At 38.6% G+C, this 27,684-nt stretch overlaps 1 long non-coding RNA gene across 3 annotated transcripts; it reads left to right on the top strand.

The window, feature by feature from the left end:
• Window positions 1-27,684, top strand: LOC132654919 (uncharacterized). 3 transcript variants are annotated; one of them, XR_009592521.1, is made up of 5 exons: window positions 1-185; window positions 18,755-18,804; window positions 23,505-23,572; window positions 25,777-25,896; window positions 26,445-27,684. It is a non-coding gene; the product is annotated as an uncharacterized LOC132654919 (long non-coding RNA). The 3 variants fall into 3 exon arrangements; XR_009592519.1 differs by having other exon boundaries at window positions 26,442-27,684; XR_009592520.1 differs by having other exon boundaries at window positions 23,502-23,572; window positions 26,442-27,684.

The following is a 27,684-nucleotide window of genomic DNA, read 5'->3' as shown; positions in this document are numbered from 1 at the left end:
GATAAACATGTGTGTTGGGGTGCCCAAGCTGCATAGTACCCTTCCCCCAGATCGTGGATATGGAGCTAATGCGAAGAATAGAAATAAGGCTTCCAAGACTGATGCTGGACGGTATCCACCTGCCTCTTCTTCATTTCTCCTGGAAACACACAAAGAATAGCTAACAGAGGTCTGCATTCTGCAAGGTAAGTTCTGGGACAATTCTTCGACATCTTTTGAATTCTAGTGAAAATTTCTCCAGGTTCTAAAGTCAGGCTCTAGTTGGGTCACTCAATCTTCAACTTATGTCAGATCTCTTACCTCGAATGGTTCATTGTGTACTTCTGACTAATGTTTCTCTCTTTGGGTCTAGCACACAACAGAAAATGCTGTGCTGGTGAACTACTCTCTCTCCCTCTCTCTCTCCCCCTCTCTCTCATATTTCTTTTGTTAAATATATACCAGTACTTCCCAGAATCCAAAGATCATGCTACATGTCAGTGCAAGGGACAATGGTTAATGAAATGGAGCGAACCTACAAGCCAAACCAAGACCGATGAAAAGTCAAAGGGATGAGAGTGCTGTGAAAATGAAGTTGGACTGTTCTGAAAAACATTTTTAAAAAAATATCAAATTAGGAGTGAGCAACAGAGACTAGGAAAGTATATGTCAGCTTAGACGAGTTCTGCTTTCATGTCGCTTCCTAACAGTCTTCAGGCTCTGATTTCATTTAATGAAAGCGAAACTGGAAACAGTGACGGCTGCACTATGGAGTGAGTTGCATAGACAGAGAAGACCCATCAGACCTCCGTTCAGCAACACGGACTCAGGAAAAGGTTTAGGGGAGGTCCTCCGTCAAACTCTGGCAAGAGAACATGACTATGTGTGTTTTAAATTATTAAAAAATATTTAACATTTGCGCACATCACTCCTATAATCCCTTGTTTTAGTTAACTGTCAGTTATTTGAGCAGTCCTCCAGCCCCTTGATAAACAGGCCTCTCTCTACACACTTGGGCATATGTTTAAGAGCCTGGAACAAATATAAAAGTTAGAAGAGATAGTGATGAAGATGTAAAGAAGTGTTCATGGTTGGCACATGTGGAATCCACAAGTGAGAAGAAATAGGGTCATTTTAATATGTTATCCTCAAATATTTTTATTGTAAAATCACTTCCGTATAATAAACTTACAAATAAAAACACCACATAGCAAGATTTAGGTTGTCACTCACTCAAATATGTACATAAATTGTGTATATAAAGGTCTTTTGGGAGAAACGGGCTTGGAAACACTGCTGGGTATCTGATTTCACCGTATAGAGAATGAAGTAATTAAAGAGTAGCTTCCAGCTTGAAAAGAGGTACACAGGTAAGTAAAGGTCATTACCTGATGATGAATCATAAAGTTCCCTTTGTTCCTCTGCACACATGTGTAAATGTGCCATAGAGATAAATTGCTTTTTTTCTGATTGAAAAAAAAAAGCACTCAGGAGAGGGCTGTTTTTCTGACTGAGAAAAGACACACAGGAAGGCTTTGTGTGTGTGTGTGTGTGTGTGTGTGTGTGTAGAGAGAGAGAGAGAGTGAGAGAGAGAAGTTCCCTCATGGGCAAGGAAAGTACGGGAAGTGTGAATTTCTGGGACTGAGCACGGCGATGAAGATGAGGATAATTTACAACAGCAGATTCAGACCCCCATGTGGATATTAGCAGTGACAATGAAGAAAGTCTTCAAACTTAGATGATTTTAGACATATTTGCAACCTCTAAGGAGAAAAGAAAGATACATTTTAAAGGGAGACAAGAAACTCTAGTATTGAATCGTACATCATTCCAGCTTGGTAATGTGAAAAATTTGTTGCTTACATTTCTTAAATCTTGATCTAAATGAGTTATCTTCAACTTGTAGGTGCAAAACCCATAATTAGAAATAGCGAACCTTAGCAAATGTCTTATTTGCAACATGTATCACAGTCTATTATTTGAAACATTTGAAAAATGGTTTCTCTCTAAGCAAAGATCCTCCAGAAGTCAGGAAGAAAAAAAGACTAAAGCTTTTTAAAAGATGGGACTGGACATAGGCCCCCTACACATATGTAGCCGAAGGTCAGCTTAGTCTTCATGTGGGTAGTGAGGGGAGCGGGGACTGTCTCTGACACAGACCCTGTTGCCTGTTTTTTGATCACTCCCCCCCTGGCAGGGCTGCCTGGCCTCAGTAGAAGAGGATGAACTCCAGGCTTGATGTTGCTGGGGTAGGCTGGTGGGGAACAGACTTCCCTTTTCTGAGGATGAGGGGAGTGTAGAAAGGGGGAAGAGGGAGGAAGGGTGGGACCAGCAGGAGAGGAGGGAAGGTGCTATGACTGGGATGTAAAGTGAATTTTAAAAAAAAAAAGATGGGAAATCAGGAAAAAAAATAAGTCCAAGTGGCCAAAATGTCTCATTAAGACGAAAGAGATTTTTAAAAAAATTTTTCAAAGAAGCACAGGCTATCTCACATGCGCAGAAGATAAGTCAGTTGGCAAGTAGAATAGTGGCCACTAGAGATGGGATGGAGCAGGAGGAGGCTGGGGAAGGGAGGCTGGGCTTGATGCACACTGCATATGGAAATGTGCTAATAATTTTAAGTTAATTTTTAAAAATAAGTGTCCAGGATGTTCAGATTCCAAAGAGTACTAGGCACACTTAGTGCCGGTAAAACCCATTCTTCCAGCCTAAAGGATTAGTGCCTTCAGTCCCTGAGAGAAGCCAGAACAAGTTCTCAATACACCACCTTCACCCTCCCCTTTCTCCTCACTTCCAGCTGTTCAGAAAGGCCTATAAGGAAATAGCTCAGAGAGTGTGATCTAGGTCCTCTGGTCTGCAGTTGGCATCAAGAACAGTTCTACCCCAAGACCCAGCTATGCCACTCTTGGGCAAATACCCGAAAGATGCTCCACCATACAACAAGGACACTTGCTCAGCTATGTGCATAGTGGCATTATTCGTAATAGCCAGAAACTGGAAACAACCCAGATGTCCCTCAACTGAAGAATGGATACAGAAATCGTGGTACATTTACACAGTATAATACCACTCAGCAATTAAAAACAAGAAAATCATGATATATGCAGGAAAATTGATGGATCTGGAAAATATCACCCTGAGTGAGGCAACCCAGACCCAGGAAGACATGCATGGGTATATACTCACTTATAAGCAGATATTAGTCATATAATCCAGGATAACCATACTACAATCCACAGACCTAAAGAAGCTAAGTAACAAGGAACACCCTAGGGAGGATGCTTAATTCTCATTCAGAAAAGCAAATAGAATAGACACCGGAAGCATTTGAAGAGAGCAAACAGGATGGGAGCCTACCATAGATGTTCTCTGAAAGACTCCACCCACCAGGGGATTGAAGCAGATGCTGAGACTCATAGCCAAACTTTGGGCAGAGTGCAGGGAGTCTCATGGAAGAGTAGGGGATAGAAGGACCTGGAAGGGACAGGTGCTCCATAAAAAGATCAACAGAGCCAAGAAATCTGGGCCCAGGGAAGGCCTGCAGAGACTGATGCGCCAACCAAAGATCATGCATGGAGAGGACCTAGATCCATTGCTCAGGTGTAGCTGATAGGCAGCTCAGTCTTCATGTGGGTTTCTTAGTAAAGAGAGCAGGGGTTATTGCCTGCTCCTTGATCACTTTCCTGAGACAGGGAGGCCTTGCCAGGCCACAAAGGAAGAGAATGCGGCCAGTACTGATGAGACTTGATAGGCTGAGGTCAGTCGGTAAGGGAGGAGGGCTCCCTCTTTCTAAGGACTAGGGGAAGGGGATGGGTGGGAGACTCCATCCCTAGACAAAGAGCTACAGGCAATTAATGACCTCTGACCAAGAGACAATAATCTTCCCCAGGAATGAGCCCCCTTAATTGTTTATCTAATTTCATAACAACATATACACATGTGCAACACTAAATGGACTTTGTTGAAGACCTGAGCTGGCTGCCTAATAGAGCTTAGCTCAGTCTAGTCTCCAGACGTATCTTCCATGCGATGCTGCCTACTTTTCTGCATTGCCTTTAATGATGCCTGGCTTTTTCTGATTGGCACTATGTTCACTTACCTGGAAAGTAGTTTATCAGAGAGCTGTTTCAGGGAGTTTTGTGCATCCTGACTTAGACGTGGGATACGGCATTGGACACATACAGAATTGGACACTGTCTTAGTTACTCATTGTTGTGACCAAGCAAGAGGGAACTGAAGAAAAGGATTATTTTGGTTCAGCACCTGAAGATCCAGTAGAGCATGATGGGGATTGTGTGATGACAGCGGGGCTCCACTGCAGCAGGAATAAACAGCTGGAATTTTTCTTCACATCTGGGGGAACAGGACACAGAGAGAGACGAGTCCGGGTGTTCAGATGGCTTTCTTGTTCTTCCGCTTTTATTCAGTCCCAGACGTCAAGCCATGGGATGGCACTGCCCACAGCTGGGTCAGGTCATCCTCAGTTAATTCACTCTGGAAACACTGTAGCAGACACACCCAAAAGTGTGCCTCACTAATGTCCTAGGATGACAATCAAAATTAATCATCACTAAGACCAATAAGAAAGTTTGAAAAATATTTCCTTTTTTTTTAAAAAAAAGGGGGGTTTCAAGTCATGTACAAATGCAGCTTATTGAATAAAACATAAAATACCAGAGCAGTATGTTTAAGGTTCCTTCCACTCCTGACACTCATCACTCTGCTCCTCAGAGGAATACGCGAGATAGAATCTTTGGTGGGCCTCGCCTCTATTCTGTCTTGAACCTTTGCTACTGGCATTGTATACTGTAACCAGCCATGCCATCACATCTCACCCCTGCAAGTCATAAGGACTAACACTGGATGAGTGGGCATGCTCTAACCAGGGTGCTTCAGAGTCTATTTCTAAGAGGGATGTATCAAATTGGAGAACAAGAAGTCTCCATGCCAGTTCAGGTACCAAGCTGAACCATGTCAAGCTGCAGCCTCACTGTCACCTTCCTTAGCTATACAGGAATCAAGTGCATACAAGGAAAAAGATTAGAAGGGTAGGTAGTGAAGAATCTCACTGATAATGGTTGATCCTTGGTTCTTGCTTCTTAGAATTCAAGATCACTGAGGTAGAGAGAAATGAATATGTACTGTTAAAATTTAGAGTCCAAAGTAATAAGACTGCAGAACTTTTTCTTTAATTTGAAATTATAGAAGTATAAACACATAAAACAAACATAAAATTGATTATGTGAAATTCTGTGATTTTTTTTATGTAACAATATAGCTTGGGGAATCTTCTACTACCAAATATGCAAATCTACTTCATTCTTTTTGAAGATAATAGACTTTCACACTATATGCGATGGCTAATTTTGTGTGCCAATTTGACTGGGTCATGGGACATCCCAATGATAAGCAATTATTACTTCCTTTCTGTGAGGGTATTTATGAACGGAATGAATATTCGGAGCATAAGAGCTTGGTACCCTTATATAAATTGGTCTCAATCAATCAATTAAAAATTTGAATAAAGAAGCTGAACAAAAGAGCTTCTTCTATCTGACTGACTTCGGGCTGAGACTTTGGTTTTAGTCTCATTTTGTTGTTTTTGTTGATGTGTGTGTGTGTGTGTGTGTTTGTATGTGTACACATGCACGTGTGTATATGTGCTTGCCTTCAGATTTTTCAATGAATCATTAAATGAATCCTTAGGACTAAAACAACATCTTCTGAAGCTGCATAGTTCACAGGCTTTTAAAATGGAAACTACACTCCTGCCTCTCTTGGGTCCTCTAGCTTTCTGATGCCCTTCTACTTTTTGTGATGAACAGTAGTTAATGCAGAGATATACGGCAGATAATAGTGCTAAGAATAATTTATGTGTTAAGTGCTCAGCTGTGACTACCAAAAGCAACATCACAGAAGAAGGTAGCAGAAAGAATGTCAAAGCCAAACGGTTAGGAGAAGAGCCATAAAATGTTGCCTCCTAAATATGACATGGCTGTTGCGCCTATGACTTTACAGCAGTTGTGGTTTTCTGCACAGGGCCTGCACAAGACTCTACATGGCAACGTTAAGTCATGGATAAGGAAAGGGTTCATGGCGCCTGTCCCATCTCTAGGGAGCTGCTGGCAGTTGATGGCTACTGAGGAGAGGGAGACATTGTTTTCAGTGGTGTGGGTAACTGACCTATATCCCAGCTCCACAGCCATGCCAAACAGGTAGCTCTATTTAAACTCAGTGACTTACAAAGCAAAAACAAAACGAACATAAAGACATAGTGGGAGGGGACCTTGTGGAGAGGAAGAACATTTGATGTGGCAAGAAGATTGTAAGGCAGGGAAAGGGATTAAGTGTGACCAGGACGTCTTTATTATACTCATGTATGAAATTATCAAAGAGTGAATTAATTTTCAAAAAGAAAAATATGCCAAAACTCTAAAACGGGGATGGAGAGATGGCTCCATGTGTATAAATGCTTGCTGTGTAAGCATGAGGGCCTGAATTCAGGTCCCCAACACTCACATAAAAGCTAGATGTGGTCACATGTGCCTGTAACCCCAGACTACTGAGTGGAAACATGTAGGTACCAGAGGCTTTCTTACCAGTCAGCCTACCCAATACAGCAAGTTCCAGTTTCAGTGAGAGAGCCTCTGTCAAGAGAACAATACAAGAATGATAGAGCGTGTGTGTGTGTGTGTGTGTGTGTGTGTGTGTGTGCACGCACACACACATATACATGCACACACATTTTTTAAATTACAAGCCACAAACCAAATGCTAACAGTTTAAAGAAAAAGAAAGAGGCCAACTTGCCTACAAAGGCAGAAACATGAGAATAACATCAGATCAGCAACCTTCATCATCCGTTGCCAGATCCAGAAAAACATGAAACAATATATTTGGATCTCTGAAAGAAAATAACTGCCACCCCGGAGTACTGTATTCATCAAAGCTTTATTTGAAAATATAGGCACATTTTAAGACAAACACAAACCAAGGCAACCCATAGCCACCAAGTAGAATATAGCCACTGTAGAAGAAGACAGGCAGCATCAATAATAAGTGCATGAGAAAGAATAAATATTATGAGTGGAATGGAGGAACAAAAGGCAGGAGGGAATCTATTGTATCCAATCCAGTAAGGCAGCAAACTCCTGATACTAACAGAGGAGAAAGAAGAAAATAAATACTTGAAACCAGCTGAACAATGAGATCACAGGAATTAGTGTGCATAACTCAATAATAACTTTAAATTTAAATGTTCTTAAGTCACCAATAAAGAGAAATAGATAGGCTCACAAGACTTTTAAGAAGTTAGATCCAGCTATATCCAGCTAGCTCCAAGGAACACATTTTTCACTGGCAAAGACACCCACAGATTAAGTATCACAAGAAGAAAGTCAATCTAACAAGTGAATAGAAGGTAAAATCAAACTGGTTTAGCTACGTTTATATTTGATAAGGTATACTTCAAAAAAAATTAGAAGGGGTAAAGAAAGCCCACTTTGTATTAATAAGGAGAACAGTTTACCAGGAAGGCATAGCAATTATAAATTATATGCACCAATCATTGGGACTCTGAGTTTCATAGAACAAATACTTATAAACTTATAAGATCAGATGAATCCTGATACAATATTACTTGATAATTTCAATATCCCACTTGCATGTATCTAAATACGTCAGCCAAACTAAAAATAAAAGAAATCTCAAAGTTAAACTATGTCACAGTGCAAGTATCTGGGAAATGTTCCATTCAACAGATCGAATATACATTTTTCTCAGCAGCCTCTGGAACCCCCCTCTAAAACAGACCATATTCTAAGCCTTCAATAACATTCAACACCCTTTCATGATAAAAGCGGTAAGACACAAGGAATACAAAAAAAAAAAAAAAAAACCACATCCCAACAAGTTCTTTTATATTGAGTAAGTTAAAATAATATTCTCATTCGCACTAGTAAAACTAGACACCAATAGAGTGAACAAAACTACAACACACAAGTATGTGGAGACTGAAAAGTACATTTTTGTACTGATCAATGTGTTGCTGAATAAATCAAGGAGCACACTTCAAAATTTCTAGAATCAAATAAAAAAATGAAAACAGGGCCTACAAGAACCTGTGGGGTATGGCTAAGGCAGTTGAAAGAGGAAAATTCATAGCTACAAGTGCTTACATTTCCAAATCAGAAAGAGCTCAGAAAAACTCCAACAATACAAATCATGATCCTAGAAAAACTCAAACCCCAAAGCAGTGGTAAGCAAGAAGAAATGAAGATCTGGGTAGGAATTGATGGAATGAAGATAATAAAGTAATACATGGATTAATAAAGCTTTTAATAAAAATTTTATTTTTATTAAAAATAAAATTGACAAATTCCTAGCCAAACTAACCAAATGCATAGAAAAATATCCAAAATAATAATATTAGAGATGAAATAGAGGAAGTTACTACAGATTTCAGTGAAAAACAGAATAGTTAGCTAGTAATCAGAAAACATATGCCTCCCATCCCCAAGCCCTGGAAAATCAAGAAGAATGGATAAATTCCTAATACACATGAGCTACCAAAATTGAACCAAGAAAAGATGACATAAGTCTAAACAAAAATCATAGCTATCGATGCGACTGAAGCCTTAACAAAAATCCTTGCAACATGCAAAAGTCCAGAGGAAGTCACTGCTGAATTCTATAAAGCCTCTAAAAAAAGAGCTAATACCAATATTCTTTAAACTGTGAAAGAAAGAACACTATCGAGCTTGCTTTACAACGCCAGCATTACCTAGGTTCCAAAACTGGATAAAGACACAGCAAAGACATATGTACGCCAATTTCCTTGATGACCACTGATGCAAAAATTCTTGCCAAATGAATTTAAGAACATGGTACAAAGCCCATACACCATGATCAAATTGATTTTATTCCAAGTATACAATGTGGGTTCAATATAACAAGTCTATAAAGTATAACTCAGCACATAAATAGACATGAAAAGATGGTCTCAAGTGGTGTAAAAAACCTCCAATAAAGTTTAACACCTTATCATGATAAAAGCCGTAAGACACAAAGAATAGAAAAATATACATCCCAACATAACAAACCAAAAGCCATCATTACACTTACTTGGAGGAAACTGAGAACATTACCACTAGAATATAGGATAAAAGGGGGCTTTTTCCCTCTGCCTCTCTGCTGTTATTCAACAGGAATGTTTGAAGTTGTAGGTAGACCAGTAAGAGAGGAGAAAAAATAAAATGAATATAAATAAGAAAAGAAGAAGTCAATTATCTCTATCTACAAATGAGCTGATCCTATATACTTTAGAGGCCCCAAAGACTCCACCAGAAAGCCAATTTACTTAATAAATATTTTAAGTAAAGTAACAAGATACAAAATCAGTAGGGTTTTTTTTTTTGTGTGTACAATATTGAACAGGTTGAGACACAAATTGGAGGGGGGGTTTCTATTCGAAACAGTCTTTAAAATATCTAGGAACAAGCCTAACTTCAAGAGAAAGCTTGACGACACTAAAGAAGGGCATTGAAAGATACTGTAAAATGGAGAGTTCTTGCATGTTCATGAATTGTCAAATTAATATGGTGAAAATACTTATATTACCAAAAGTAATCTACAAATTTAATGCAATCCCCATGAAGTCCCTATGACATTCTTCACAGAACTTAAAATAAAATTTTGTATGGAAACACAGAAGACTCTAAATAGCTAAAGAAACCTTTCTCAGGAAAAACAGTGCTAAATGAATCACATCCTCCATCTTCAAATTATATTACAGAGCCACATATTGAGGTCGGAGTGTGAAATGTCTCTCATAAGCTCATGTTTCAACACTTGGTCCCCAGCTAGAGGCAAAGTTTGGGAAGGTCATGAAACCTTTAGGAGGTAGACCCTTGATGGAAGAATCACATCAATGGAGATGGGGTTTACAGTTTTATACCCTGACTCCAATTCCTCTTCTCTCTCTGTTTCTAGACTGCCAATGCAATGTAATGGGCCAGCTTCAAGCTCCTACTTCAACCATGATGGCCAGCATACCCTGTGGAAATATAAGTTAAAATAAACCCTTTGTCCCCAGGTTGCTTTACCTCAGTAGTTTATCAAAGCAAGAGGAAAAAAGCTAAGAAAAGCTAAACTACAATGTAACAAAACCCTTCTATTATTGGCACAAAAGCAAACACATGAAGCAATAAAAGAGGACCAGAACACATTAATAAACCCGGTTATAGGCATATAATTTTTAACAAGGTTGTCAAAAACATTAACTGGATAAAATATAATCTCTTTAGCAAATAGTGCTGAGAAAAGAGGATTTCGCCAATGTAAAATGAAACTAGATCCATATCTCTCACCATGCACAAAAATTAATTCAAAATAGAACAAAGACATCAAATACAAGGACACTCACATTTGTAAAAGAAACATTATTAAAGCTTAAATCACACACCAACCCCCACACATTTAACACCCATCTCTCATCAATGGAAAGATCATCAAGACAGAAATTAAAGGAGAAATAATGAGACTAACAGATGTCAAGGTGGATGTGTTGGTGCATGCCTTTGATCCCAGCACTTGAGAGGCAGAGTGAGGTAACTTGGTTTCCAAAGAGTCTAGGACAGCCAGAACTGCACAGAGAAACCCTGTCTCAAAAACAAAAACAAAATGAAACTAATGGCTGTCCTGAATCAAACAGACCTAATAGACATCTACAGAACTTCTCACCCAAACACAAAAGAATACACTTTCTTCTCAGCACTGCATGAAACCTCCAAAACTGACCACATAGGGGGTCACAAAGCCAGCATCAACATATACAAAAAAATTGAAATAACGTCTTATATTTTATTAGACCACCATTAATTAAAGCTGGACTTCAACAACAAATAACAAAAAGCATACACACTTGTGGAAACTGAACAACTTCCTGCTCAGTGACCATTGGTCAGGAAAGAAACAAAGAAATTAAAGATTTCATAAAATTCAATGAAAATGAAGGCACAACATACCCAAACTTATGGGACACAATGAAAACAGTGCTAAGAGGAAAGTTCATAGCGTTAAGTGCCTTCATAAAGAAATTGGAGAGATCTCATAGTAGCAACTTAACAGCACACCTGAACACTCTATAAAAAGAAAAAAGACACAAACACACTCAAAAGGAGTAGATGGCAGGAAATCAATGAAATAGAAACAAAGTGATCAATACAAATAATCAAGAAAACCAGGTTTTTTGAAAAAAATCAACTAGATAGACAAACCCTTAGCCAAACTAAGTAAAAGACAGAGAGATAATATCCAAATCAACAGAATCAGAAATGAAAAAGGGGACATAACAACAGACACTGACAAAATCCAAAGAATCATTAGGTCTTACTTCATAAGACTACATGTCACAAAATTTGAAAATCTAAATGAAAAAGACAATTTTCTTGATAGATTCCACTTACCAAAGTTAATTCAAGATCACATAAACAAGTTAAGTAGCCCTATTACTCCTAAAAAAATAGAAGCAGTCATTAAAAATCTCTCATTCCGCCAACCCCCCAAAACAAGGCCAGGGCCAGGTGGTTTCAGCACAGAATTCTACCCCACTTCCAAAGAAAAGCTAATACCAATACTCCTCAAATTATTCCACAAGATAGAAACAGAAAGAACATTGTCAAACTCATTCTATAAGGCTGAAGTCACCCTGATACATAAAGACCACAAAATAGAAAGAGAATTTCAGGCCAATTTTCCCTATGAATATTGATGCAAAAATAGTCAATAAAATGCTCACAAACTGAATCCAAAAATACACCAAAAATATCCACCATATTCAAGTAGGCTTCATCCCAGTCATGCAAGGGTGGTTCAATATATGAAAATCCATCAATGTTATCCACCACATAAACAAACTAAAAGAAAAAAAAACATGATCTTATTATTAGATGCTGAAAAAACATTTGACCAAATCCAACACTTCTTGTGTTAAAAGTCATGAAAAGATCAGAAGGGATACAAGGCACATACCTAAATATAATAAAGGCAATATACAGCATCCTATTACCAACACCAGCATCAATACTCTTGTTAGAGTGGCTATCATAAAGAAAACAAACAACAAAAATGCTGGCAAGGATGTGAGGAAAGAAAAGCCTTATGGATGTAAACATGTATGGAGGTTCTTCAGAACCTGGAAATGGAACCACCATACAGCTCAGCTCTATCACTTTTGCTTATAGACATAAGGGTTCTAAGTCTACGTACAATAGAGATACTTGAGCGTCCGTGTCTGTAACTGAAATACAAAAGCCAGAGAATTGAACCAACTTAGGTATCCATCAACAGATGAATAAGTAGAGAAGTGTGGTGCATATACATCATGGAATTGTACGCTGCCATCAAGAAAAATGAAATCGTGACATTTCCTGGACGGTGAATGCAAAATAAGTCAGATGAGGACAGACACCACACGCTCACTTCCACATGCAGAACTTAAACTCAAAATTATACATATGCACAGGTGTGTACTTCTCTCTGTCTGCTTGTAGGTCATGGAGGAGGATGGGATCTTAAGGAAGGGGGGAGAAAGAAGGAATAATAGCTTACATAAAGCAAGAAAGTAGAGGTGGGGACAGAAGAGAAAATCTGCCAGAGGAAAGGAGGGTCTTGGGGAGGAGAGCGGGAACGGAGTGAATAAGAGCAAAATATAATATCATATATGTGTAAAGATGCACTGATGTAACCCATTACTTTGTGTGTTAACCTAAATAATTAACAAAACATTTAAAATATAATAATGATATATTGAAGTGAAAGTTCCTGTTTTTTTTTTCCTTGTTTTTGTTTGGTTGACTTAGTTTGATTTTGTTTGGTTTTCTGAAACTCAGCTTTGTCATGTGTGTATATTTTTTGTTTTGGTCACAAGTGTGGGATATGGAAATGTTTTCTCCCTGCAGAAAACAGCCCCTTCGGAAAACAGTTCCCATGAGAGGGCGTGTGATATTGGTCAGCTGAAAGCCACCTTGTGTGAGGGGCATGGGTTTCGAAAGCTGCAAACCATCCTGTGTGGACTCTGAGAAAGGATAAATAGAAGCCCATAGACAGTGAGACAACACTTTCCTCATCTCTATGCTTTTGCATTACTGTGCTTTGCAAAGGTTCCATCCTTGCTGGTCTTTGAAGAAAGAGACACTCCAGAGAACTGCTCATGCTTTTCTGCTTTGGCAGACTTGGGCTGTTTGGGAGGAGTCTAGCCATTTCTACTGAATTATTCCACTGCTGTTGATGCGTGTTTAGCTGCTGTTTTGCTGTTTGACGAGACTGCTGGTGTCCTGATGACTGAGTTTGGTAATCCCCAAAGGACCCTAATCAGCAGGAAGTAGATAAAAGAGGTCTACAGCCCCTTTCCCTACTAATCCCCCACCTAAGGTCGAGGAGGAGGGGAGTTGAAAGGGAGGTAAAGTAAAGGTCTTTAAGAAACTTAAATAAAGTAGGTGTTTGAAAAATCTAAGCCTACAATATTCTTCAGACTGATACTGAAAATTTTCCATATAAAGAAGGTTTTTGTGTTCCTACCAACAGTATATCATGGTAACTATTTGTCTGCAATTTTTGCATGTTGGTTATCAAAATATTTTAAGATTTTAATATTGTTGTGTTACTAATGCCTCTTTACTTAGGTGTTTGCATTTCTTTTTACGATAATCTATTTCATGTATCTGTCCATTTCTCCTAGCAAGTACTTTACTTTGTCTCTGCAACTAATAGTTACTCTGTATAGTTATTGATATTAATCTTGTACTTGTTTAATAGGTGGCAAATACTGGCTTCCAGTTTGTCACTTGTTTTGTTGTTGTGGTGGTTTTGTTTTTTAGTTTTGTTTTTGAAGACAGGGTTTCTCTGTGTAGCCTTGGCTGTCCTGTACTCACTTTGTAGACATGGATGGTCTCATCCTCACAGAGATCTGCCTGCCTCTGCCTTCCTCTGAGTGCCTGTACTACACGCATATGACACTGGGCCTGGCTATCACTTGTCTTTTAATCATTAATAACTTCTTAGTACAAAGTTCAAAACATAGCGTAGATTTGCTCTGGAATCTCTAGAATCAGACAACTAAATTCAAAACCTTATTTCAGCAACTCGTTAGCTATATGGCTTGGAGAGTGGGGTGTGTGTAGAAATCATGCTTTCTTAGACTTGGACTTTTGTCTTAAAGTGGGCATTACACTAGTATTTGGACATAGTATCAATCAGAACATGAATTGAGATAACACACAGAAAGTGTTTATTACCACAGTGCATTGAAAATGCTCATTGACTTCTATTATTGTAATTACTGTTGTAACCATCACACCATTCAGTGAGTACATTTTAATGTAACCCCATATGTCAAAAGCAAGGTAGATTTCAATTAGAATATCTTTGGTTGCAAGAAACAGAAACCTAAACTAAAAGCATGGCTCCAAAGAACCCAGGGTAGAGATGCTCTGGTCAGCTGTCCCTGGCATCATAGCATTAATGGCACTTTGGGCTCTTTGATTCTCTTCTCTTCCTTACATTTTGTATTAGTCCAAAGCTTCTCTTAAGGGCCCACATCACTGATATTGGCAGCACATCCAGGCAGAGCACCAAGTTAAGGAAAATGAACAATTTATTTCTCTCCTCTTCTTAATAATGTTTCTCAGAAACCTCATTAACTCTATTTACAATAAATAATATTTATTTTTAGAACACATAGGGAATATGATATGCAAATAAAATCAGAAGTCAGCTACAGTATCAGAACTAAGTTTAATGTATGAAATAAAACACCAAGTTTAGTTCTCACTCTTAGAAATGACAGAAATAAGAACCCTAGGACAGAGAACAGTAAACCCGTGAACATTAGAGACTTAGGTTTCTTCTCTTCCTCCTCCTCCTCTTCTTCTTACTTTTCTGTTTGTTTTTTTCAAGTTATGGTTTCTCTGTGTAACCCTGGCTGTCCTGGAACTCACTCTGTAGACCAGGATGGCCTCAAACTCAGAGATCCACCTGCCTCTGTGGCCTGAGTGCTGAGATCAAAGGCATGTGCACCACCGCCCTGCTAGAGATTCAGGCTTCTTATGACTGCCATGCCGCCATTTTACTCCTGGCAATCACCCCCAGTTTGTTCAGAAGGTGAATAAGCACCAGTTGTTGTATCTATCTTTCACTCAAGAAGAAGGTGAAGAGGACAAAGTGGTGTGATCTCCCACCGAGACCATGACTTTTTTTTTTTTCTGAGATAGGCTTTCTCTTTGTAGCTGTCCTGGACTCACTCTGTAGACCAGGCTGACCTTGAACTCACAAAGATCTATCTGCCTACCTCTGCCTCCCTGAGTGCTGGGATTATAGGCGTGCACCATTGCACTTGGGCGAATTATCTTTTCAAAAGCTCCACACAATTACTAACTGCAATAAAGATTGGAAGTGTGTTGTCGCTGCTGCTGTTTCTGTTATTTCTGTTGTTGTTGTTGCCATTGTTGGTGATGCTGTTTTTGTTGACACTGTTGTTGATGATTCTGTTGTTTTGTTATTGCTGCTGCTGCTGCTATTGTTAAACTAGTCACATGGCTGCTATAAATAGTATTTGGATCCTACAGGAAAGGAGCGGGAGGTTATTGCTTAAGCAGCTATCTGTGTCTGCCATAGCAGTGCGATGGCCTTTGGGAGGACAGGGACAACATACAACATCATTCTCCCTTTGCTTGGGACACATCTCCACCTAAGGGCATCAGCCACCTCATTTTTACTACTGTGCCTTCATTTCTTAAACTCCCTGTACCTAGAATGAAGAGGTGATTTAGGTTCTATGGATTCTCCAGAAAGATTTGGAAACTGTGCTCTACAGTCATGATGCTCACAGTTGTCAGTGGGCAAGTGTAGGCATCCATCTGCCCAAAGGAGCAGCAGAGACAGCTTCTCGCCTTGAGGTCTCAGCTGTGATGGTCAGTTATTGGCAGTTTCTGTTTCCTGAGAGGAGTGCTTCTGAATGCTGCTCAATCCTGCAGTCATCCTTTTATAGACTTTAGGAGCAATTAACTCTTGGACATAAATTCTTTCCAGGATTCTGGAATGCATCTCATTATTGCAGCACTTACTAAGTAAGCATGAGGTCCTGTGTTTACCACAGCATAGAGAAAAACAAATAAGCAAACAAAAATGTTATGCTTGAAACAGCCAGTGTGGTCTCTATTTTCTACATTTAGACCATTCAACTATAATAAAAATGGTTTCCTATAGATTTTAAACTGTTGATTTTACATAGATTTCTTTAACCCTAGCTAGGCTTAACTTTGAACATAGTGTGAAAGACTGATATACCTCCACAATATGAAGAACCAGTTCACCAGATAGTAAAAGTCTATTTTTAATGTTTTTTTTAATCTTTGATCCTATGCTAACTTATCTTATTATGAAAGGGATCTGATTAGCTGACAGAGAAATGTTAAAATATTAAAATAACTATGCTAGTATGTAGGCATAAGGTTATTGTATAATTCAAACATTGATTTCTGTACCCTTGTCCCCATATCTGGTTACAATCCTTGTTCTGAGAATCTCCTGTCCCAATATTGTGTAAAACACTCTTCCCCTGATATTGCAGCTTACAGCCAATTGCTGAGCAGGAAAGAGAATGGGGCTGGACTTCCTGCCAGGTAGGGGAGGAGGAGTTAGAAGAGGAAGTAAGGGGATTCAGCCATGGACAAGAGGGCAAAGAGACTTCAGCAGAGAGGAACTGGATCAGAAAAGCAACAAAGTGCAGGCGTCTCTGGGATTTACACTGAGAGGAAGACAAATTATCTTAGAGGATTAAAAAATAGAGTAATTACTGCTCAGTTATTACTGTTGTGAAGTTTATTATTAAACAAATATAAAAGAGTCTCAATTATTTGTGTGATAGCTGGGTTAAAAGAGAAACTGAGAAACGGTTTTATAAAAATAACTTTAACACTAGTATGTGATGAAGAATATATTATTGCATTTAAATGAGAGACTTTCAAAAGGGAGAACAGGGACTGAAGGGTGTCCCAGTGGTTAAGAGCATTGATTGTACTTGCTGAGGACCCAGGTTCAGTTCCGAATACCCATGTGGCAGCTCACAACCACCTGTAAGTCCAGTTTCAGGGACTCTGATGCTCTCTTCCGGCTTCTGTGGGTACACAAATAATGTATATACAGACAACTGGACACACATACATAAATTTAAAAAAAAATACAATTTTATAAAAGAATGGATTTGGAAGATTTGCTTGTTTTGTTTGTTTAATTTTGACAAAGCTGGTTTTAATCACTTTGCCTGGTACTTGTGGAGGCTTGAAAGAAAATTGGCCCCCATACGCTCATAGGGAGTGCTATAATTTCAAAGGGTTATTATATGTGGTCTTGTTGGAGTAGGAGTGTCCTTGTTAAAGGAAATGTGTCATAGGGGATGAGTTTTGAGGTTTGAGAAGCTCAAGTGAGTCCCACACTCTTTTCTGAAGCCTGCAGATCCTGATGTAGAAGTCTAGGCTCCCTCTCCAGCACCGTGTCTGCCTGTGTGTCACCGTGCTTCCCACCATGATGGTAATGAACTAAGCCTCTGAACATGTAAGCCAGCCCTAATTAAATGCTTTCCTAAGAGGTGCTCTAGGCATGCTGCCTCTTCACTGCAATAGAAACCCTAACCAAGACAGTATTCAAGATTTAGGGAGACTGAAAGAAATAGGTAAACATAATGCTAGTATATATTCAATCTCATGAGACAATCAACCCACAAACAGTCCAGGAAAATGTCTACTCTTACTTACATTGATTAGAACTTCTGTTCATTCCATTATAATGAGAAAGTCACCAAAATGAATTGAAAACCAATAGGGTACAAATTGCCACATTGGTGACTTTTGCTTGAGAGAAAGAAGGAAAGACACTGTGGTTGTCAGTAAACAGAGAACTTGTGACTGGGTAGACTCTGCTGAGCTTTGAAAGCCTAAGGCAGTGAGATTCTTGCTGTCTTTGAGGTTGAGATTTGCGTTAGGCAGGACTTTTAGCTTCACATTCCTTTCATCCATTCTCTCAAGCAGCACTTCTTCAAACAGCAGAGCTGGTTTTCCCCCACAGCTGTGTACACAATCAGGGATTGTGACAGTGTCATTCCCTTGAATTACTATTTCTTCATGCAGCTGACAAAGGAGTCAAGTTCAATCTGGAGCTTGAAGAAGAGGTAGAAAAAGTACTTAATGCCAACGTCCCTCGATTTGTCCTTGGATTATTCTATTGGACATATATTTTAATGTCAATACAAGTGCTTAAATTGTTATGACATAATAAAATATGTTAACATATGGCAGGTCAATGTCCTCCATTGTTCTTAGTCTCAAATTTCTTTTCCTTTCATGTACATTTTCTCCTTAGATAAGCTGAATAATAACCCTTTCAGGGGCATTTGATTAATATTTATTTACCAGTTAAGTTTCTGAAGAATTATCATCCTTAAAACTTCAAGTCTTTTACTCCCAAATCATGGTCAGCTCTTTTTGTGTTTATTTTTCCCAGTGAATTTTATTATCTTTCATATGAATCCTGTGTAATTTCCAACTCATCTACTGTTGCAGATGTTGGTGCTGTAATGTCTTTCTTTGTGAAATGCTTTGCCTGTGTCATTATTCACAATAAAGCTGATGGGTTCACATGTTGGTTTGGTTTTATAGTCAGTGCATTATTGAACTGTATTAATAGTTCTATTGAATTTTGTTTATTTCTCTTGGAATTTTAGGCAAACAATTATTCTAACTTCAAATACTAAGTTTCACCTCTTCTTTTCCGGTAAGTGGGCCCACTTTTCTTGTTTTATTACATTTTCTAGCCCCTCTAAAATAATGCTGGATGGCACATTATTTGTCCTTTCTTTCTTCTTCCTTTTTTTTTTGAGATTATAATATAATTGTGACATTTTCTTCCATTTTATCCCTCCAAACCATCCCACTGACCCCTCCCTGCTCTCCTTCAAATGGCTTCGTTTTTATTCATTGTTAGTGCATGCATATACGTATCTACATATGTATTCCAAACATAGCATGCTAAGTCTGTACAATGTTACTTCTATGTATCCATGGCCAGCCCTTTGGCACAGGACAACCAACTGGGGTGCTCTTCCTCAGGGAAATCTCTTCACCTCTTCTCAAACTTGCTCAGTTGCTTACAATTCCTTGTGTGGGATGAGGCCTCATGAGCTTTTCCCAGTCCACTTGGACATGTCCACCGGTGTCATCTTTGTTCAGCTCACGTTTAGCAAGACATGTTAGTGAAACTTTATAGGTTTATTTTCTGGCATTACTAAAAAACAGTCTCACGGTAAATGCCCTGATCCTCTGGCTCTTATAATCTTCCTGCCTCTTCTTCCATGGTGTTCCCTGAGCATTAACTGCAGGTGTGTTTTGTAGCTGTATCCATTTGGACTCATCTCCACACCTCTGTATTTGATTGGTTGCAGTTTCCTGTAGTAGCATCCATCTGTTGTAAAGAAAGATTTTCCTGGTGATGGTTGAGGGTTACATTTATCTGTGGGTATAAAGACAAATATTTATAGATTGTTATTAGGGACTTTGCTAGCTTAGTAAAGTGGTGGCTATAGATTCTCCTCTGATAACCACAATTTCACGAGTATTGAGTACTTAGCTAGCTTTCTAATATCATATATGGTTTCTCCCTTGTTGGCTGTGTCTTAAGTTCAAGGAGAGCTGTTGCTTACTGCCAAGGTATGTATGCCACTGCTACACCCTTAGGATTGTCATGCTATGCTGGTGTGTTGTGGTTCAGAGGAATTAACTGAGGGAGATCTCTTGCATTCAGGCCAAGTGGCAATCCTACTATAAAAAGTTTGTGGAAAAAGTGCTGTTGCCCGCCTGCCTTAGCGTCATACTAAGGAAGTAGGTCTGATGTTGTTTCCTTCCCCCTCATCATTGTTGCTGTCGCTGCCACCTCTATCTTCTGCTGACATCAGACTTCATCTTCCAATGTGAAAGGAATACCAGCAATTTCCAGGAATCTTCTAGATCATTAACACCAGACAGGGACTACCAAGGCATACAGCTTCTTACAGCTACTGGGATCTCTTTACTCAGATAGCCATGACTGGGCTTCTCTATCATGTAAAACACTCAGACTTTTTTTTTTATACCAAGTGTACTTTCTATGGGTAATGTTCCTCTACAGATTCCATATACAAAACCATTTTTAATTTTCATCAAGTCAAATTTATCTGTTTTTTTTGTTATTGTGCTCTTTTTTCATATCTAAGAAAGTATTAAAAATTTCAAAGTCACAAATCTTTACCTCTGTCATTTCTTTCAAGGGTTTGCCTTTTATATTTAAATCTTTGATTAATTTACCTAATTTTTGTATCTGGAATGAAAAAGTAACCCAATATCATTTTTTTTGCCTGTGACTATCTAATTATCCAATCAATGTTTGTTTTATTTTTTTTCCCAAAGAGCTGTCTAAGCACTCATATTGTAAACCAACTGGTTATATTTTCTTAACATTCTTCTTGGCATCTTAATATTCTTCTTGGCATCTTAATTTTCTTCTATTTGCTGTTATGTCTCTTATGCCAATGTCACATTATTTTGGTTACTGTATTATTAATATGCCTTGAAACAAGGGGGTACACTTTTCAAGTTCATACATTGTCAATAATTTTTGGTTAATTTTTAACCCCTGAATTTCCATATGAATTTTAAATTTTAAAATAAGCTCATGTATTTTTACTATATATAGTATATATATGATAGTATTATAATATATATGTACTCAAATATATATATATTAGATAGTACTCTAATATATGTATATAATTTATTATATATATTAGAGTATATATACTCATATAGATTATATTAAAGTATATATATATATATGTATATATATATATATATGAGTACTATCATGCAACATCTTCCAGTCTGTAAACATGGAATGGCATTACATAGTCTTATTTAACTTGCTTTTAACAGTGTTTGGATTGTTTTTGGAGTGAGTCATACACTTCTTTAGTTAAATTACTCTGGTTTTGGTTTTTGCCATCTAATGGAACTGCAATTTCATTTGCTGCTGCTGTACTGAGATTTTCCATTTCTTCTTATGTCAGTTTCAGTCATCTATATCATTTAGAAATTTATCTGTTTCTGATAATATAAGATTGCAGTGGTCCTTTATGGTTACTTTTATTGACATATAGTTCGTGACAACTCTCATTTCTGACTTTAGTGCTTTGAGTTTCCCCCATTCTGAGCCTAATGTTTGTGGGTTACAGGGATTTCTATGCAGTACAAGCCTTCCGAGGCTGAAACCCCCTATGTGTCTGATGACGACCCTGAGCTTCTGATTCTCCCTTCATATCCCCAGTGCTAGCTATGAGCTGCCACACCTGGTCACACGGTGCTAGGGAGCAAAGCCAGGCCTTCTCTTTCTTTGCACTGAGTTTTCTCTGCTTCTCATTCTTTGCTTTCTTCAGTGTAAGGTTAAGTCACTGATTAGAAAGCTTTTTTTACTTCTTAATGTGATCATACAGTTTTCACTATAATTTTATTTTATCTATGAATTATTTAGGAATATATCTTAACTCTACAAAATAAAAGTGAATTATCCTTGAAACAATTATGAGTTTTATAGGCACAGTTTTTAAATTAATTTTGAGCTTGATTTCTTTGTGATCATAAAACTGATTTAGTCAGTACTTTGAAATGTATTAAGTTTTGCTTTATGGTCCAAAGTATGATCAATTTTTTACAAATATTCCTTTGGATGCTTTAAAAGCATATCTATCCCAAAGAAGGTGGATAGATGTTCATATTTCATAAAACTTTATTCAAACTTTGTCTGTTTTTAAATATGAGTTATTCAAATATGTCACAATCACGTATTGTGATTATGGACTCTCTTCTCATTGTAGTTCCATAAATTTTCATATTATACCTTGGTTCTCTATTATTATGCACATACAAAGTTAGAGTATATATTCATTTCAAGTTAATCATTTATTATTCTACAATGTTCTTCTTCAGCTCCAATAATGATTTGTCTTAAGGTCCATCCATCCTTTCTGATGCTAATACAATCACATCAGTTTTCTTTTGGCTACTGTTTTTTTCTTTTACTTCCAACTATTTTATTTCTGTGTCCTACACGTATCTTTTATAAACAGAATATAGATGAGTCTTACTTTTTATTCAGTATGAATAACTTTTAATTAAAAAATTTAGTTAATTGATTTTAATGTAATTACTGATATGTTCAGGTTACATTTATCATACCTGTTCATTTTTCTCTCCCTTTCTGCCTTTAAAAAATAGCTTCTGTTTTATTTTATGATTCCATTTTCCCATTATTATGTTGGAAATTATACACTGCTTTATTATGATAATGGTAACACTAAAATCGCCTGATGCATCCTTACGTTCGAAGTGTCTAATATTAATAGGCATTATGCTATCTACTCGGGCAACACAGGGCATTAGAATTCTATAGTCCCATTTACACACCCTTCTGACTCATTACATACCATTTGCTGCCATGCATTCTAATCGCCTCTATATTTTAAATAAAATAACAAGTTGTAATTACTCTATAGGCAGTGTTAATTTCTATTGACCTACACCGTTTCCAATGCATTTCATTAATTCTTTATCTCCATGCTTCCCTCTAAGATAATTTTCTTTCTGATTTTACAGCTGAGTTTCCCATAACAAGTTCTCAGGTTTTTGTTTTGTTTTGTTTTACTAGATCAAACAAAATCAGGGGTGTGTGGCCATAGACTTGATTTTTTTTTTTCGTCTAACAATGTCATTAGTTTTCCTTCACTCTTAAAAGATACTCTTGCTAGATACAGAATTCTAAGTTAGTATTTCTTGCCTTTCACATAACAAAATATTACTATATTTCTATTAAATGATTGGCTGTCAATCAATCTAATTTTCATTATTTTAAAAGTATCCTGCCACCTTTTGCTATGATAATCTGTGTGGTTTTATTTTGTTTTTTAAGCAGATGGATCTAGATTTTCCTGTACTGGGCTCAGGGTCTATGAGGATTTTTTTTTTTGTAATTAAAAAAGTATTTTAATATAATATATATTTTACGTATAATATATATTATATAAAATACATTTAATATAATATATAATATACAGTTTCTCCTCCCCAAATTTCTCCCACATCCTCCCCACTTCCCCATTTACCCAAATACCCCTACCCCTCTCTCTTCTTTCTTCTCTCTCCCTCGTTAGAAAACAGATACCTCAAAACAAAAATCATCATAATAAAAACAAACCAGGACAGGACAAAACAAACTGGGGGGGGGAGGCAAAGAAAGGCATAAGAAATATATATATAAATCCCATAAAAGCACAAAAGCAGAAATCATAAAGTATAAGCAAAGGTCCTGGGGCCAGGCTTTATGTGTGATTTGAACACTCAAAGAGACGTCACTGAAGAAAACTGATTTTTTTTTTTTTCCTTTTCAAGCAGCTATCAGTCAGAGATCACTTCCGAGTTAAGGATGTAGGCCATGCAGCCATCTTAAGTCTGCGATCAGTGTGAGTCACAGCTGCTTTCGGGCTCCCCACACTGTTTTCTCCCCACCCACTCCCCTGACCCACATCTTAAACCTTCACTGTGCTTCCTGCCTTTCTTGTAATCTCTAATCTCTGCTGCACTTCTTATTTTTGTTCCTCTTTTTTTATGGGCTGTTGTCTTCTCACCTAACCTTCAATCCACTGATTCTGCCAGACACATAAAATATTGATGATATGAGACCCAAACAGTGAGTTCTTGGATTCTTTCTTTTTGAAGTTCTGTGATTTTTATTTGCTACTGTTGTTTATAATAATTTTCTATTCTCCGTGGGGAAAACATCTTGTTTATTATCTTCTTGAATGTACTCAACATAGTTATTTTAAAATCTGTCTGGTTGTGTATTTCATGTTAGACGGGGCCAAACACGTCACCACATTTACATACACGCACGCGCACACACACACACACTTAAAACAAGTCTAAGTATTATTTTTTTCAGAAGAAGACTCTGAGATTCATAGCAGTCATATAGCATCTAAAGAGTCAAGAACCAAATTCAAACATTCTAAGCCTCAAACTTGCGCTCCTACCCATCTTCTCAAGGTTGTCTAAGTCCTGAGTCCAAATGTCTGAGCAAACCAGAATCCACAAACCATGAGGCAGATTCATTCCTACCAGAGGAAGACTCTGTTCTTTTCATGATTCATTCCCATCAGACACTGTGAAAACATACATTCGGAACCTGTCTTCTCTCTCATGTACTGCCCCTTATTGATTCATCTGCCACTCAAGGCTGCCTCAGTTCCCACTCCTGTTGTCCGGTTTGCCTCGGCTTTCAGTGTCAGGTTACATCTACCATGGCTGGGAAGTCAGAGCAGCTGGAAGTGGGCGCATTTCACGCATGCACGCTTGCTCCTGCTTACCTCGGTTCCGTTTTTTATTCGGTCCGGGATCTCATCCCTGAGGACTGGGTGTCACCTGCAGCAGGTAGCTCTTCCTACCTCAGTTAGCACAACCAAGATAATCCCCAGCAGGCATGCCCACAGACAGCTGCCATATGATTCCAGCTCCTGTCAAGTTGACAGTCATAAACCAGTCTTCACAAACAGCCAGGGGTTTTCAAGCATCTATCACACTCTGCTGACCACAACAAACATAGTAACCAATTAAACTGGATTCTCTCCCATGGGATTTTTTATTTTAGTGGGAGGTAAACAGTAAGCATGAATATATAATAATTCTAGGAAGTGAGACATGGATAAGATAGAACAGTCTTACAGAGTAAATTATGATGGACGCTGGCATTAATTAAGTAGTCAGAATGAGGTGACCCACAACCTGAAATCTGAGTGAGAAAGTGTTTTATGCAGAAGATAGAATAAATTCTAGGATTAGGGAAATAACTCGGTGGTTTAAACTGCTTGTTGCACAAGCAGAAGGACCAGAGTTCAGATCCCCAAGAAATGCCTGCGGGGTGTGGTTGCCTGAAACCCCATCATCCAAAAGCAGACAGAGGATCCCAGAGCAAGCAGGCTAGCACTATCCCATCAGCACATTCTGGGTTTAACAGAGATCCCCGATTCAAAGAATAAGGTTGAAAGGTCATTTGAAGAAGATCCCTAACAGAAATTTCATCTTGGGCTTAGACAAACACAACACAACACACACACACACACACACACACACACAGAGAGAGAGAGAGAGAGAGAGAGAGATTAAGAGAGAGAGAGACTCCCTGGAGTCCGGTCCTCGGCAAGAGCTCAAGTGCTCTTAACTGCTGAGCCATCTCCTTTGCCCCCTAAGGTAGTATTTGTGACAACGTTTGACCTTCTAGCATAAGGCATTTAAAATCAGACAAAATATATAACATGGGTATTTTCAGATTTGAGAAAATAAATAGCACAGAATTGCTATCCAAGTAAGTGGGGATACAAAACCCATAGGCTTTGTGACCCTTTCACGTGAATGAAATCACACCCCAGACCACAAACTGCCATTGCACTGATCAGAATTCTCATCTTTTAATCCTGGAACCTATTTTTCTATTTCCTGTGTACGGGTACACATTTTTTTTGCTTGGCAAATAAATTAACTAGACCAGTATCCTGGAAATAGTATTTCCACCTCTGTTCTGACAAAGTTGGCTGAGGAAGTCAATGGGATCAACTCTGGTATGTTGGGAACTTCTCTGGGCCTCTGCCTTACTCACTCCATCCATCCCTAGCTCAAGGTAGACCCACCTTTCTGCACACCCAAGCTAATGCCACACCCCTGAGGCAAAGGATTGTAACTGAGAAATTTCATCGTGACTGTCGCTGTACCCTGGACCTGGCATCCTGTCAAGGTTTGAGATCAAGTTCGGTTTTGAAAAGAGCAAAGAGAACAACGTAATTTAAAAATCAAAGAAATTCATTTTAGTAGTAAAAGGTTAACAGGCTTTAGGAGGAACCATTTTTAATCACCCTCGTCTAGACTCTATCACTGGAATCACCAGCTTCGGAGTGAAATATGGCCCAACTGCCGCCACCAAACAGCTCCTAAAGACTGTTGTATTTAATCATGTCTGTAGCCCACTTATGGATTTTCATTATGATTCCCGATGCTGTTGCGCTGGGTAAAATATTAATATCCATAGTAATGATGCATGAAGCTTGGAGTGTAATTTCTTCACTCTTCTTGTCTGATATTAAATTGTTACCACTTTATCATTTGTGTAGAACTGCACGTTTCAATTAATCTTTCCATATCAGCAGCCCTGATTAATATAGATCATGATTCATAAGCTTATCGTCACTATAGTTTTAACAGATCATTTATAAAGATCTTAAATTTCAGGGTCTGGGAGGCGCAGCTGCTGTGTCCAATGTGCCTCTTTATTCTCTCTTCCAGCAGTACTGTTACACACCGGCTGTCATCTCCTGCTGAATAATTAATTCCAGGAAACCAAATTTGCCCAAGGGGGGAAGAAAGAATAACGGGACTGGAGATTGGCAGGGCAGCGGGCAATGTTTGCTCACCTTTCCATGCCCATCCCGGATGTTGCCTGCTCATCGTCGGCCTGAACTATGGCTCTGGAGGATTAACCCACAGTTTGGGGGTGGAGGGAATGTCTGTTGGCTGCAGCAGACAGGTCCAGCCAACCCAGCCATCCCAGGGTGGTTGTTGAGATTTGATGGAGTGTTGGATAACTTCCCAAGCAGCTGCTGTTGCTCGTGTGAATCTACAGAGCTCATCAGGTCTGGCATGATGCCCGGGGCCTTGTGTTGGTCCTGGAATACAGTCTTCAGTGTAAGGTAGGGGTGAGCTGGCAAAACAGTGAGTGGTTTTCAGACATTCTTATGAACATCAGCAGCTTGGGGCATTTCGTTAGGTTACTGAAGCTCCCAGAGGGTTTAAGGCCAATAAATACGGGGTTTGTCATCGGGAGCCTGGGAGCCTTACCCAAATTCTACATCTGCACTGCCTCTTAGCCACAGTGATGCTGAGGTTGACCTGTGAGGACCCTCATGAGAACAGCCCCCTATTCAGGCAAAGAGAAAGAGAAAAATAAAGCACCCCTTACTGGCTTTGTCCTCCACCTGAAGCTTCATTGTCAGAGCTCAAATTTTCAAAAATATAACCACGAAAAAGATATCTAGATATAAAATTTTAAAAAATACCTATTCTGGTAAGTACTAACTGGTCTGGTAACAGTTAAAATGCTGACATTCTGATAAACTCAAAACCTAAATATTTGGTTTTAACGTCAACTAAGTGAAGTGTTTTTATTTTCACCTGGTCTGAGCAAATTTATGCTCACTGCTAGTATCACATTTGTGCATCTTTTCTTACACAGCTTCTGTGGGAAAGGCGTTGTCCTCAGCCCTGAGGCTTGGGTCTGTGTCTGCTACACTGAATGTGCCTCTCCAAAATTTATATTAAAGCTTAATCTCCACTATTCCAGTGTTAAGAAATCAGATCTTTGGAGGAGTGATTAATGATGGCACTGCCCTTTGGGGTAGATTAATCCCTTATGGAAGGCTTGAGAGAACTGTCCTCGCTTGTTTACCTTTCTCCCTTCTGCCACACGAGGACACCAGTTTCAAGGTGCCATCCTACAAACAGAGCCTAAGGTCAGATGTCCAACCTGCTG

This window comes from Meriones unguiculatus, chromosome 6 (genome assembly GCF_030254825.1).
Source record: "Meriones unguiculatus strain TT.TT164.6M chromosome 6, Bangor_MerUng_6.1, whole genome shotgun sequence".
In the NCBI taxonomy this organism is placed as follows: Eukaryota; Metazoa; Chordata; class Mammalia; order Rodentia; family Muridae; genus Meriones; species Meriones unguiculatus.
Note: the sequence above shows the minus strand (reverse complement) of the source record. Positions and strands in the feature narration are given on the sequence as shown.